The sequence below is a fragment of the Dendrobium catenatum genome, unplaced genomic scaffold (assembly GCF_001605985.2).
Source record: "Dendrobium catenatum unplaced genomic scaffold, ASM160598v2 fragScaff_scaffold_725, whole genome shotgun sequence".
NCBI lineage: Eukaryota > Viridiplantae > Streptophyta > Magnoliopsida > Asparagales > Orchidaceae > Dendrobium > Dendrobium catenatum.
In genome coordinates, this window is record NW_021319187.1 from 560,984 (window position 1) to 576,823 (window position 15,840).

Sequence of the window (15,840 nt, forward strand, 5' to 3'; positions counted from 1 at the left end):
TTGGCTATCAACCAAGAGGTCTTGAGTTCAAAACTTATGCATGTGATATGTGTGTGAATTTGACTTAATAAACCTAAATGTCCCAAAATATATTTAAAAAAAAAAAACCAAATTTTCAGCCAAGCTAACAAAAGCCCTGTAAGAAATCCTTAACCTTCCATGCCCAAAGTGGACATGCAAGAAAAACAAGAAGAGAACCATCTTAAAAATCCACTTTTTTTTTTTAAATAAATACAGAGACAAAGGTATAGTAAACATGGCAACAGGGCCATGATTGCTAGTTGTCTACCTTATCTGAGACCTATTATGAGCTAAACTCCCAAAGGTAGTTAAAGATTTTGGTAGTGGAAGACAGCATTTCTTTACTTCCAAGAGATAGTTGTTGATCCATTCTTCCATTTGTCCTCTATGATATTTCCTTTTCTAACTGGTTTGGTCTGTAAATGGAGAAAATATTTTTGCTTATGTTGTTGGAAAGCTGATTGCTCGAGAACAAAATACAAAATGGTTAAAAAGAATTAGAAGAAATTCAACAAAAAAGACATAAAAAAGAAAAATAATTACTTAAATGTTTAAAATAAGAAGCACACCTTCTGTCTCAGGCTCAATGCTTTCAAAGGAACCTCTCTTCGAATAAGGAAAAGGCTATTTGGATACAAGATATAAACATGATTTATGCTGCGAAATGGTATTTGAGAATATTTTAAATTTCACAGCAAAATAAATCCTCATATTCCATATATCCCAGATTTACTAAATATGGGAAAAAATCAGATTTACAGGATTTGGGCAAAGAAGGTGAGATCCTTTACTGTGAGCGAGCTCCATTGTTACTCCCGTCTTTACTTTCAACTTGTATAAATGTACGTGCACAAGGTGCACGTAAATAAAAAAAATTAAAAAATAAAAATAATATAATAAAATTTAAAATTAAGTTGTGGCATGTTATATTAATGATATTTTCTATTAAAAAAATGAAACCATTTTGTGAAACTCAAGCACAATTTTATCATCATCCAAACAAGCAATTCAGTTAAATTATTTACAAAAATCAAAATGTACTTATTAATTGTAGCAAGACAAGAAATTAGCATAAATGAATTTTGAAGTTCTACTAGAATCTATCTAATGGCGGTTGGAAATGAGGAGACCAAATCTATTCGCCTTATTATATGTGACAAAGAAATCCATCTTCAACTTTATTTTATTCATATATATATTTGAAATTATAGAACCTAAAAAAAACAAGAAGACATTGATACCTTTATGCTAAAGAAAACTTTAGATTTTTTGTAGAGGAAGAAAAAAATCTCTTGGTGGAAGCACATTATCAACAAATATAAAAAAAGGTCTGCTCTGCACTCAATTTGATTCTCTTACAATAAACAGACTGCCCTACTTTCAATTTTGAAGGAACTAAATATATGGAATGACCAAGCAAAGCTTGAGATATACAATGTAACTAAAAGATTTAACAATAGCCAACCTAAACAAAGTGATTGTTAAACATAAAGTGTCAAACATAATCAAAATAAACTTTATGATAGTACATTCAAAATGTATTAATTCAAAAGAAAAAATATAGTTGAATTCAAAATTTTCATCAGGTAAAAGACACTCAAACAACATTTTGCTTTTGCCCGTGATAATAATATAATATTAGTTGATTTACTCTTTGCAACATGCTTTTATTTAGTTTTTTGGATTTTCAGAACCTTCTTCACAATCTTTTGCTACTCTACCAAAAATGCTTGAATAATCCTATTAACAAACATGTATTAGCATATCAATCAATCCAATGAGATAAAAAAGAACTCTATGATAACAAAACAAACCTTTCTCGGATGGACCACCAGATAGAACCCCACCATAAGCATGACGAACTGTCTTGCAGTTCCTTGCTAATATACTTCTCTTATACTCAGTTGGTCTTAAGTGAGGAATCCAGTGGCGGAGCCAGAAATTTCTTATAGAGGGGGCACACATTTATTATCTAATTCATTTAAGAGATAATTTGAGAAGTATATATATATATATATATATATATATATATATAACTGTATGGATCATAGCATTTTAGGGGGGGGGCACGTGCCCCCCCTTGCCCTCCCCTCCCTCCGCCCTTGGAGGAATCTAAAGCCAAAAAGTGCAATTAGCCTCCATTAACATCAAGCAAGTATATCGAAAGTGCATGACATCACTACTACCAAGAAAATATAAGAATATAATAAATAAAACTAAGTAAAAAACAATTAAATTTTATATATCTCCTACAATATTATGGATTGGCATTGCCTATTTTGACATGTAAAAGAAGAGACTTAGGATCCAAAGTTTTAAAAAGGAAATAACATAGGTACATAACACATGTTGATAGCAAAATTCTACAGCCCACGCCATTTCACTTCAAAATTCCATCCACCTACAAAGCTGATTATTCTTTTTTTATTATGTTCTATGAAATTAAAATCAATTTTTATATAACGAAGAAACATAAATAAGTTAGAACTCTATCCATCTGTTGGCACTTATTATATGTTGTGCTGATCAAAGTTGAAACTGTCATAACTTAATAATAGGATTACATTAAATATTGAAACTTAAGACACATGAATAAAGTTGTGATACATGTTTTGATTATACGTATTTATTCTGAGTTGAGAAGTATATTCTTCTGCATAAACATCTATCAATAACAGAGACTTATAACCTAAATTAAAAAAAAAAAAAAAACTAAGAATTTGTAATGAATGCTTTCATATAAGCATTTCTCTGTAAGGAATTCCTTAAAGAAGTTGTAAAAAGTTTATGTATCAGGATTAAAGATCTAATAACTAAAGAAAATTCTAAAGCGGAATTAAAACATAAAGCAGATACATCTAAAAACAAGTATTGTAGGTTTACATATTATTTGGATATAGTATTTTATTTGCAAGTGATCTTGTTCTAATTACTACTCCTTCAAAAGTGTTTCCTGATACCGCATATAAGTTATTAATACTTCTATGACATATAGGCTATTAATACATTTTTTTTTCTCTTAGGTTAGTTTTTCATAAAATTAGAATAGCATAACGTAAATTGAAAGAATTTGCTAGATCATGGTTGCAGAACATTAATTAATGCTATATTATAAGATTTGGAAATTACACTAAAAGCAATATTTTATCACCTTACCAAAAGGAAAAAAATATTTTCTAAAATTAACAACCTCATACAAAATTAACATCATTTCTAACTCTCAATGAGATGTCTACTTCTCATTTTATATAATAGGGGTAATCATCATAATCTAAAAGCAAATAATTAGAAGTTTGTGTCGAAATTTAATTATTAAACAAATTAGAAGTAACATTATAAAAAAATGAAATTCTATAATTCTCAAGATCAACATGAAGCTGAGAATATTGTAATTCATTTACCATGCTTCATAAATTTGAAAGGTCTTATTTTAAAACAAAATGCAGTAACTTTGCAGTGAATGAAATACTAAGAAAATAAATTAGTTTACATCTTTACATCATAAACAAATAGAGTTTAAAAAAAAATAGAGGTTTTATTTGCACATGCACAAAGTGATCATTGCTAGAATTTAAAAAACAAGATTTTTATAAAATTACAATACTTATATGAATATTATAATACTATTATTGTTCAAATTTATTAATATTGTAGTTATTATCTAATCACATAAATTATATTAAACTATAAGGTAAAATGAGTGCATCATATGGATAAAAAAACACTTAGAGATTAATAATAATGTTGAATGATAAAAATATGCCTATTTAAATTTCCACTTGTATAGATTTTTTTGTTAGGTTGATTTTCTTTGAATTCTTATGATATATTAGTATGACATATCTAAAAAAAGTCAAAAGACTTCACCAGCTTGTTCAACAAATATCAAATTAATAGCTTATGCTTTTTCATGAAGTAAGCAGTATATAATTTAAAAAAATTTATGAGATAAATATCTTTTTAATTCCATAAAATAGTAATATGGCATGAAGAACTTACTCCCATGGAACATCACCAACCAACATTCTGTCACCTTCATCAACCACATAGATTAGAGTATATTAATCGCACCCATCAAGTGAGCCTGTAATTGCATGTTTCTCTACGTTCTCCTTCATTGTAGCAATATAATCCATTTAAGCTATCAACATACAGGAAAATGTTATATGAAGTTAGACAAACGGATGAAAAATCATCCAAAATCATTTATAAATATTTTCATGGAGTTGTGAGTGATACAAAAACGTTTAACCAAATAAAAATAGCCTTAGTTTTCACCTTATTGTTGTCAATCCTTTAGCGTTTTAGACTCAAATTATAACAAATTCATCTAAAATATGTCACAATATATCAATCAATCAAAGTTCTCAATTTTCTTTCCATACCTATGGTGGCAACAACAACCTCTCAAGCTTAGTTTAAAAAGCATCATTTTGTATACCAACCAAATAAATATCAATAACAGATGAACATATAGTCATTCACAAGTCACATCTGCGACAATTGTGAAGGATTAAGCAATATAACCTGAAGAGAGTTTTTCATAGCAATCATAAACAAGTATATCTTTCCTTCCAATGGGAATCCCTACCATGTTGATTTTAACAAAGATTTTTTTTTTTTTAATGGTTGCAAGCTTTGGGGCGACGTCTCTGATCTTCAAGTGCTGATTCAACTATTTTTTTTGAAGAACTTACAATATTTTTTTCTAGAAGAACGAATAGGTGGCAATCCAACAACTGGAGTAGAAGCTGACCCACATTTTTATGAGCTAGAAAAAATGAAATTCAATTTTTTAATTGAATGAGATGTGCTAGTTTGTTATTCAGTTAAAAAAATTTGGCAATTAGTATATATTGGGAAATCTAACATTTTTTCGTGATCTACAACTATTGTAAGATAATATTTTTAAAAGATACAAAATAATCATTTAAAATTATCCAGTTTGTTGTCTTGTCTTAAATGATATAAGAAGGAAATTAGCTATTCGGTAAAATAACTTTTAAACCAAACATAATAGAAAAATTTCTTGCAAGCATTTAATTTTTATCCAATTTATGCATCTCATCTTGATTTATTGATTGAGAGCTTTGATTATCAACCAATAGGTCTTGAGTTCAAAGCTTTTGTATGTGATGTGTGTGTAAGTTTGCCTTAATTAACCTAAATGTCCCCAAATAAAAAATTAAAAAAAAAATAAAAAAAAACCAAATTTTCAGCCAAGCTAACAAATCCCTTATAAAAAATCCTTAACCCTCCATACCCAAATTGGACATGCAAGAAAAACAAGAAGAGAACCATCTTTAAAATCCACTTTTTTTTTAAATAAATACAAAGACAAAGCTATAGTGAACATGACAACATGGCCATGATTGCCAGTTGTCTACCTTATCTGAGACCTATTATGAGCTACACTCCCAAAGATAGTTAAAAATTTTGGTAGTGGAAGACAACATTTCTTTACTTTCAAGAGATAGTTGTTGATCCATTCTTCCATTTGTCCTCTAAGATATTTCCTTTTCTAACTGGCTTGGTCTGTAAATGGAGAAAATATTTTTGCTCCTGCTTTTGGAAAGCTGATTGCATGAGAATGAGATACAAAATGGTTAAAAAGAATTAGAAGAAATTCAACAAAAAAGTCATAAAAAAGAAGTATAATGACTTAAATGATGCAGTACAGGTTTGGTAGTAAATAACGACGGGACAAGTTAACAGCTCTAACGAACTTTTATGCTCCCACTACCTATTTGCCATTTTCAGCTTACATCACTTTTTACAAACTTTTTACCATATTTCTAAAATAGATGAAATTAGCTAGGAAGGAAAAATACTTATAGGAGAGTAGAGAAAGGAAGAGGAAGTTGTTATCTTCTTTACAAAGTTTTTACTCATAGAGAATACATAGAATACAGAGGTATTTCTTGTGCCTTTTCCTTGTTTGTTTGCTGGTGTGATTGTGTATTTGTCTTCCAGGTACTGCAGATCCTGTACAAGGACAACATTAAATGTTTAAAATAAGAAGCACACCTTCTGTCTTGAGCTCAATGCTTTCAAAGAAACCTCTCTTCGGATAAGGAAAAGGCTGTTTGGATACAAGATATAAATAGGATTTATGCTGCCAAATGGGATTTAAGAATATTTTAAATTTCACAGCAAAATAAATCCATATTTTTCCTCTTTTTCCATATATCCCGAATTTACTAAATACTGGAGAAAAGCAAATTTACGGGATTTGGGCAAAGAAGGTGAGATCCTTCACTACGAGCAAGCTCCATCGTTACTCCCATCTTTATTTTCGATTTATTTCGTCGAACTATCGTGACATCCAATTCGATAGGAATGGAACTTCGTCGAATGAGGCTAAGAAGCTAGCGACTCAGTTAAAACTCTATCTCACATGAAGCAGGCGACGTCGAACAACAATGAAGAAATGTAATAGGGAAAAACAAACTTTAGACGGACTTTTTTTTTTCGCTCGAACAATTAATTTCCTTAAAAAGAAGATACTTCATAGGCTAAATTTCAAAATATAGCAGGCCTTCAAAATTAGTCTATCAATATAAAAATCTGCATCTATAGATTTCTAGGAAGATGAAATAAAGTATGTAATGAAACGAGATCATCTATTGCTTTCCTAATCATATACTTACTGTGACCTGCAAATCTTCATATGTTTTGTTTCAACCTAATTAGAGCAACAACCAAACCTTTTTTTAGAAGAATCATCATTTATATCAATTCTCTCCCTTTTGCTTGGAATAGCTAAAGCTGCATCTTCACCAGCTTCAACTCCTTTCCTACTCACAATTTGGTAGATTTGAGTCAAAACCTCAAAAAAGGCATTCTCCACATTGGTGGACTCAAGAGTAGATGTTTCCATAAAAAGCAATGATTCCCTCTCTGTCAATGCTTTGCCATAATTAGTTGATACAACAAGAAGATAAAGATGGTTAGACCAACATAACAACAATGTTTGGATATGTGTGCTCCCTTTGCTATCTTAGACAGCGTTCGATATTCTCAAATGTTGCACGACGGGTGACATCAAACACAAGTAATGCACCCACAGCTCCACGATAATAAGAACTTGTGATGGCGTGATACCTCTCATGACCGACAATGTCCCAAATTTGAGCCTTCATAATCTTGTCGTCAACATTCAAGCTCTTGGTGGCAAACTCCACCCTGATGGTAGACTTCGATTTGAGGTTGAACTCATTTCTCGTGAACTGCGTGCTAGAAGAAGCTAAATAGAACAGTAAGCAGAAAAGTAAAGAAAAATAAAGAAGGAAGAAGATGAAAGTAGTTTTTCACACAGTCATTTCATTTCATCAAGATGGTTAAAATCAGCTTTTATAATGCTTGTATTTCTATTTGTAAAGGTTGTTAGCTATCACTATTCTATTGTGGAGAGGAGGTGGAGAGACTGCATATTCAGTTGTGAACAGAGTCCTTGTTGGTCAGAGTAGTGGAAGAAGCATATGCTGATATGTTGGTTCACTTATGTAATGATAAGTGCTAACAACCCCCCTCAAACTGATGAGCTATAGGTTGGATCGTCAGTTTGTTGCGAAGAAGATGAAATCTGTCTGAGGACAGCAATTTGGCGAGTAGAACTGCTGGTTGATCGACTGTGTTGATATGATGAACTATAATTTCTTGAGAAGCTATGCGTTCATTTATGATGTGAAAGTCGATTTCAATGTGTTTTGTTCTAACATGGAATATCGGGTTGTTAACCAAAGCAATTGACGATGTATTGTCATAGTACAAAGTGCTAGGTGTAGTGGAAGTTGCTTGAAAATCAATAAGAATACGTCATAGAAAATAAACATTTGTTGTTTTAAGCACTTGAATGTCGAGAAAGAAAGAGATATGGCCAAGGTATTTGAGAGAAAATTCAGATTTGAGTGTAGCTATAAAATTTGAAATTGCAGCTTAATCATTGCCAAAGAGAAGTATATTGTCTATATAGACCAACAAATATAGATAAATGTTATTTTTACTGAATATAAGGAGAGAGGGAATAGATTTACTGAAAATAAAACCTTTATTGAGAAGAAATGATGTGAAGGTATGGAACCACTATCTTGTATCTTATTTCAGACCATAGATCACTTTGTGGAGCTTACATACATAATATGGATAAGATGTATCAGTAAAGCCTTGCAGTTGATGCATATAAACATCCTCTTGGGCCGGCCATGTAGAAAGGCATTTGTAATATCCAATTGAAGCACATGCCAATTGCAAGTGATTGTAATTGTGCGAAGGATTCAAATTGTAGGCATTTTTGCAATAGGACTAAATGTATCTTTGCAATCAATGCCAAATACTTGATTGAATCCTTGAGCTACTAATAGTGCCTTGTATCAATTAATTGTGCCATCTTATTTTAGCTTAGTTATGTAGGTCCATCTGCAACCAAGAATATTTGTATTGGGAGGGGCGGGAATAAGGGACCAAGTCCCTTGTTTTTGTAAAGTATTAAATTCCTTAGACATATCACATCTCCAAGAACGGTGTTTAACGACCAGAGTGTATCAGGTTGGTGTTGGATTTGAGGTGGAGGTAGCAGGTAAATTAAGAAATTGTTTAGGTTTAAGATTACATGTTTTGAACCTAGTGAGCATGGGGTGTGTGGAGAGGACAATGGGATTGAGTGGTAGAGTGGAAGAACTAGAGGGTAAAAGCTGATTTGAAGTATCAATTAGGGGAAATGGAATATGAGGAATAGTTGGTGAGTTGGGTCGTATGGGGATAGAATTAGAGGCTAACACAATATATGGAGTAATGGATGGTAAGGCTGATATAGGTAGTAGCGTGAGAGGCGAGGGAAGGGATGTTGAAGGATGAGATTTTGTGGAGGGAGGAGATTTACTGTATGGGAATGTAGTTTCATGAAAAACTACATGTCTAGAAATATGAATTTGACCGGTTTGTAGATTGTAGCATCTATATCCTTTATGCAAAGAGGAGTATCCTAGTAGAATGCATTTAGTAGAGTGAGGTTAAAGCTTGTTTTTGCTTATGGGGAGAAGCCAAGGAAAGCAGAGACAACCAAAGAGTTTGAGATGTGAATAGGTTGGTTGATGTTTGTAAAGTAGATTTTATGGATTGTCAAGTTAAATTGCTTTGGATGGGAGAAAGTTGATTAGATAGTTTGTAGTGAGTAATGCTTCCAGTCAGAATTTTAGTGGTAAGTTGGCATCATGTAGTAGAGTATGAGTGGTGTTGACGAGATGCCGATGTTTGAGCTTAGATACACCATTTTGTTCAGTTGTGTATGGATAGCTTAGTTGTTGAGTAATGCCATGATTGGAGAGAAATGCTTGACATGATTTTGAGATATATTCGCCTCCATTATCTGAGTGCAAGGTTTTTATTTTGTAGTTAAGTTGTTTTTCTGTTATATAAAGAAGATGCAGAAATTTATGAAGAGTTTTCGCCTTCGTATGCATAGGATATAACCAACAAAATCTCGAATAATCGTTAATAAAAATTACATAGTAAAAATATTCTCTTATAGATGGAATGGGGGCGGGGCCCTAGACATCAGAATGTATAAGTGATAAAGGAAATTGCGTTTGTATTGAATGGAGCGGAAATGAAAATTTATGGCTTTTGGCCACATTACAAGTAGTGCAAAATATAAGGAGTACTGCTAATACATAAAGAGGAGTTGTTTCGATCTAGGATCTGCAGTGTTTGTGGATGTAGATGACCTAGCTGCGCATGCCATAGTGAAGATAGATTTAGACAAGCTTGGAGAGCTGTTGTAGTTGGTTGAGTTACAGTGGAGATGGGATATAAGCCATCTCGACTATGACCATAAAGGATTGTTGATTGGTCAGATTGTCCTTTATGATAAACCCATGAGATTTAAAAGAGATAAAATAATTATTATCAGTTGTTAATTTGTGAATAGAAAGAAGATTGTGAGTGAGGGGAGGGACATAAAGCAAATTATGAAAAAGTAGCTTATGGTGAGAGTTTAGTAATGGAATGATTCCAGTGCCATTTTGCTGAATTGGTAGAGACGTTCAATTGGCTATGGAGATGCTATGAAAGCCTTGATAAGGGTGCGATTGCTGAAGTTGAGAAGGATCAGAGGTAATGTGTGAAGATGCCCAGGAATCCAAATACCAATCTGCAGAAGTTGGTGGTAGCGGCTGAGAGAAGAGAGCTTGTGGAACTGCAGAGTGGGAGGGCATGTATCGATGCCAACATGTGATTGTTGTGTGTCCAACTTTGCTGCATATATGACATATCGGGTGTTGATTGTTTGCTGGTCGATTGGTTTGACCAGTAGAACCTCTACGGGGTGAAGGAGAATGACCACGGATAGGGCGTGAAATATCTTTAATAAATGCTTTAGTAGCAGGACCTTTGTACGTGTAGAAGGTTGCTGAATCAGCCAGAGGAGCAGCAAATTTTGACTGATCATTTTGAATGTTAATCTCTTCACTACACAAAAGAGAATACAAATCATCCAAGCTGATTGGAGTGAGAGTTGTGTGGATTGAGGTCTTAAAAGCATTATAGGAAGGTGGAAAACCATTTTAAATGTAGTGAATAATGTCCTCTATATCAAGATGTGAACTCGCTACAGATATGCTGTCAACGAGTGTTTTAATTTGAGCTAGGTATTGAGTAATGGAAAGACCTTCATGGAGATGTTATGAAGCTCTTTTTTGAGTTGAAGAACTCTTAAGCGGTTGGTCGACTGTAGGCGTTTGTCAAGGGTAGTCCAGATTTCGTGAGTGGTGTGGAGAGTGAGAACACACAATAAAATGGATGTGGATATGGTGGAAAATAGGGATGCATCAAGGTTTTGATTGGTAAGTTTCCATTGTTGGTTGGCGGGGTTAAGAGAAATTTCACCGGGGGAAGAGGAAATGTGTTGCTAAGGACGGGTTTGGGTTCCAGTAAGGAAGCCTTCAAAACCATTAGCTACAAAGATCTTAAGTACATGTAGCTTACATATGGCATGGTTGTCGGAATTGAGCTGAATCTTTACGAGATGTTTGATGTTAGATATGAGAAATTCGAGAAGAGGGGGAAAATTGAACTCAGCAGCCGCCGTGATGATAGTTGACACATGTTGTGGGGAAGAAGTATTGCTCTCAGCCATGAAGAGGTGTTGGAAATGGCCGTAGGGCCATACAACTCTGATACCATGCTAAAAGAAGCTAAACATAAAAGTAAGTAGAACAGTAATGAAAATTAAATAATGAAGAAGATGAAAGTAGTTTTTTATACAGTCATTTCATTTCATCAAGATGGTTAAAATCAGCTTTTACAATACTTGTATTTATATTTGTAAAGGTGGTTAGTTCTCACTATTCTTCTACTGAGAGGAGGTGGAGAGAATGCATATTCGGTTGTGAGCAGTTTCCTTGTTGGTCAGAGTAGTGGAAGAAGCATATGCTGATATGTTGGCTCACTTATGTAATGATAAGTGCTAACACTGTGATAGAATATTCAACTTGCCCACATCGAAATCACCATTCAACACCAACTTAAACAAGTAGTCAAAGTCATCCCCCGATCCATAACTCGCCATCATCTCTCCTCTTCATCTGAGATTTCTCTGAGACCATAAAGCAAAAGCCCTAATGTGAAGGCCAAGAGGAATGAGAAGATGCATTCTCTCAGGATTCTATATATCACGCACAGTGCTTCTGCTGGGTGTGTTCCCTTTTTCAATGATTTCTTGGTTTTTTTGCGAGGCCAGGATTTTGGTCGGCATCTCTAGACAAACTTAATTTTATGAAGAAGTTTGCAAAATGGGTGAAAGATCATTACATTCGCAGAGAAAGTCAAACAATAATGAAGAAATGGAGAAGAGGAAAAGCAAGCCAGTTTACCTTCACGGCTAGCAAAAGCAGGCAAAGTCGTACGACAACCAAGAGATGGAGATTTAATTTGAGAATTTGCAATGAATACAAATACTAAGAGGCGTAACAGTTATAATGAATACAAACCGAAGAACCGAAGAGGCGCACCATTGGATGCTCTAGGAAGAGGAAGGTAAATCGATCTTGAATAGAAGAAGAGAGTTAACTTTGAAGAAGTTCAGAAGACCCAAAATAATAGGAGAAATGTAAGAGAAATGAAGAAACGTTTCGGAAGTCAATAAGTTAGGGTAAGCAAAGAGGGGAAGAGTAAAGACAAAAGGCAAGAAAAGAGAAAGAGGTGATATTAGATGATGAAATATTAACCCACGAAGGAAAAAGAGTAAAATTATTTTAGTATGAATGTATCTAAGTGGCATTAAATTGTTTAATTATTTTTTTAAACTATTAATTATTATTCATAATAATTATTTTTTAAAATGAAAGGTTGAGATTCATCTTTCATAAATTAAATGAAAGGCTATGATTATATTTGGGTGGAATCCCAAACCACACTTATATAGTAGTATAGAAATAAAAACCAAAACTAAGACTAGCTACCTAACCACATAAATGGAACTCATTTCTAGCATTTATGAGCGTGAGTTCCAAAATTAGAAATTCCCGAATAAATGGTCGAATTTAACTCCATAACTAAAATCCAGCCACTTCAAAACACTTAACCAAACTGAACTAACAAAGGTGTGAATTGAGAAGAATAATCAGGATCTAAGAATGTGATAGCATTCTATTCAAGAAGGCCACTAGTAGATGGTTATTCTCAACCAAGCAACTTCGAATAGAAAGTAAAATATTGAATGCTCAATAAAAAAGATTCCAGTGAAGTAAAAAATAAAGGAAAAACCGACTCAACTTTCTATTTGGTGGAACTTGTGGAAATGATGGGAAAAAAATATTGAGTTAGTGTGAGAAATCTTCTAATCACCCTAAATACTGTATTATTACTACTCACATTTGCATTTCCAAAGGGAAGTTTTGGGGGCAAGGTTAGTTACTTTTAGCCTGCTAACAAACCAAACTTCTTAAAGAACATTTGTGCTTAGGGAGACCTAAAAAATGTTTATTATTTGATGTTCTGATAATATCTCACTTAGTTCTAGATTATTGAATAATTTCAGAGTTATGGACACTTGGACAAATGTCGTTGATATTCATTATATATGCATCCACTCTACTCTGAGAGGAAAGTTTGGCTGAAATACACTGGCCATGATGGGGGCACGTGGACTGGCTTGACAAAAAAATTTTGTTGTAGATGCAGCGGGTAGAGGTGATGAAGAAGGGTTGCACGGAGAAGAAAAGTTGAGGGAGAGTGGAGCAACTGCGGAGCCACAATGAGGAAGAATTGCAGCAGGAGCCACTTTTTATAAGTTTATCCCTCCTAAAAGCATGCCCTGAGAGTCTAGATGTCAATCAGGGACTCTAAGATCTCTCTCTCTCTCTCTGTAGCTTTCACAATTAAGATGGCTGAGGAGTGTTTGAGTGGGGACAACAGATTCAACCATTTGAAAAAAAAATGTACTTCAACTGATTTGAATAATTTTCATTAAAATGATTTTTTTTCTTTGAAATAATTATCTAAAAAAATTTGGGCTTTACTTATAGAAATGAATGCCCTTTTTTTCTTGTTACTTTGATAAATTAAAAACAATATTTTTCACATATTTATCTTCTCACATTATTTCTATTTTTATATAAATTTTTTCTTGAGATATTTTTGACGTCGTATTACTAAAAGTTTTTTTCTTAAAATATAATTTTAAATTGTTTTTACGAACTTTTTTTGATAGATGCTAATTATTATTAACTAGTTTTATATACTAATTCTAAGGTAATTCAATATGATTACTAATTTTAAAATAATCCAATCTAACTGTATTTGATAACCATTTTATAATAAATAAAATAATTCTTTAAGAACCAAGGTTTTGAAAACCGGACCGGACAATGGTCCGGAAGAAGGAGAGGTTCACGGTTTGACCGGTCGAACTGTGGTCGAACCGGATGACGTAATAAATAATAATATTATTAAAACTTATAAAATGAAAAAAACAAATTTCCTCTAATACATTAACTAATGACTAATAAAAGTTGAGGGCTTAAATTCCCGAACTTCAACTGAACCCTAATCAAAACATAAAAGATTTTCGTACCCTAATTCCTCGGTGGACGAAACTGAAATACCAATTCAAACAAAATGCAAATCCGTCGCCAAGAAGGAAGAGAATCTCCTCACCGCCGGCCAGTTCGCCAATGATGCATGCACGGACGAAGGAGGAGCTGCAGCGATGAAGGAAGAGAATCGGAGGAGACGGGCGGCTTCGGGAGTTACGAGAGGGTTATGGGAGCAGTAGAAAATAAAATTAGGTTTACACTTTTTCCTATTTTACACTATTATAGTTTTACATGTTTTACTAATACCTAAAATACCGTATGATCTCAATCAAACGGCTGGAAATTGAGTTTAAGCTTAACTGGCCGGTTCTCACCCGGTTTCCGGTTCGTCGGTTTCATGGTCTGACCGGCGGTCCGATCGGTTCAAATCCGGTCATTTTCTTGCCCGGTTCCAGATGAAAACTGAACCGGCCGGCCGGCCGGGTACCGGTTCAACCGATTGAACCGGCCGGTCCGGTCTGGTTTTCAAAACATTGTTAAGGACTACTTTTAATGCATAATAATCCATTTATTAATAAATCAGAATAATTTTTTGCATATGAGATTATTATTTTTATATGATTTATGTTTTTTATAAATTTTAAAATTTCAAATCTCTTTTGGTAGGAATTTAATAAATTATAATTGTATATTGTCGAGAGTAAGATCGCAATCTTCACTTTATATTTATATTATAATTTTATCTTTTAATAATAATAGGGCTTAAATTGTTAAACATTTAAAGTAAGAAATGGAAATAATAGAACTTTATGTAATGCAACTAATAGAAGATAGAATTAATAATTTATTTAAAATAAATATTGCTATTTTTGAAAGTTTAAAATATTATTTCACAATAAACTATAAAATTAAAAGATGAAAGTAACAATCCTAAAAGATTTAGTGTATTTTAAAATTATTAATTTATGCCCCCATTAATGAAAATTTTCGGTTCCGTCTCTGCTAAACTATATATATTCTGCTTGCAAAGATCATTTATAGGCATAATATTTGATGGTTTTTTAAAATAGATTTTAATATTTGTACTTGTTTATTATGGTTTATTATTAAAATTGAAATGCATGGCCATATTATTCAAAATTGGAGGAAAACTATTTAGAAGAGGCACTTATGTTTGAATTCTAGAATTGTGTCAACATGAGGAGAAATTATTATGCGCAGAGTTAGGACGTAGCTCTATGTCAGGACTCCAATAAAATCATGACACATTTTTTTTACACATTAATTTTTAATATTTATTTTTATAGCTTGTCACTTGACAACCCAGCCAAGTAAATTCAATTAATGCTCATTTTAAGAAAATAACCCGCAAAATGTCCCAAAATTTTAGGGTTCCTAAGTTTTAGAGGTTTATAGGAATAAAACTTTTGATGCTGAGAAAGAAAAATGCGAGTTATTTCTCTAAAACTTAGGAGAAATGAATATTCTTTGAGGAATGAATGTTCTCCAAACCAATCTCCATATTCATATGAAATAACAAAACACAATCAACAAATATATTTTCATAATTCACAATAAGTAGAAATAGTTCCTTAAACAAATAAAAATGCATATATTTCACAATCAACATAATATATGAATTCCACATTCAGATGTTTCAAATACACCAAAAGGTTCTTCAAACAAATAACAACACTAATTATCATCCGTATCCTCGTTGCCCGATGATTCAGGTGTAGGCTCTTGCTCTTTCTTCTTCTAATTTTCATCTCGATATGATCATAGC

The 15,840-nt window shown here is 32.9% G+C and overlaps 1 pseudogene; it reads right to left on the reverse strand.

Annotated features, from left to right (window-relative positions):
* Positions 1-6,706: 6,706 nt before the first annotated feature.
* On the reverse strand, positions 6,707-11,587 carry LOC110097008 (annotated as a pseudogene).
* Between the last annotated feature and the right edge of the window lie 4,253 nt (positions 11,588-15,840).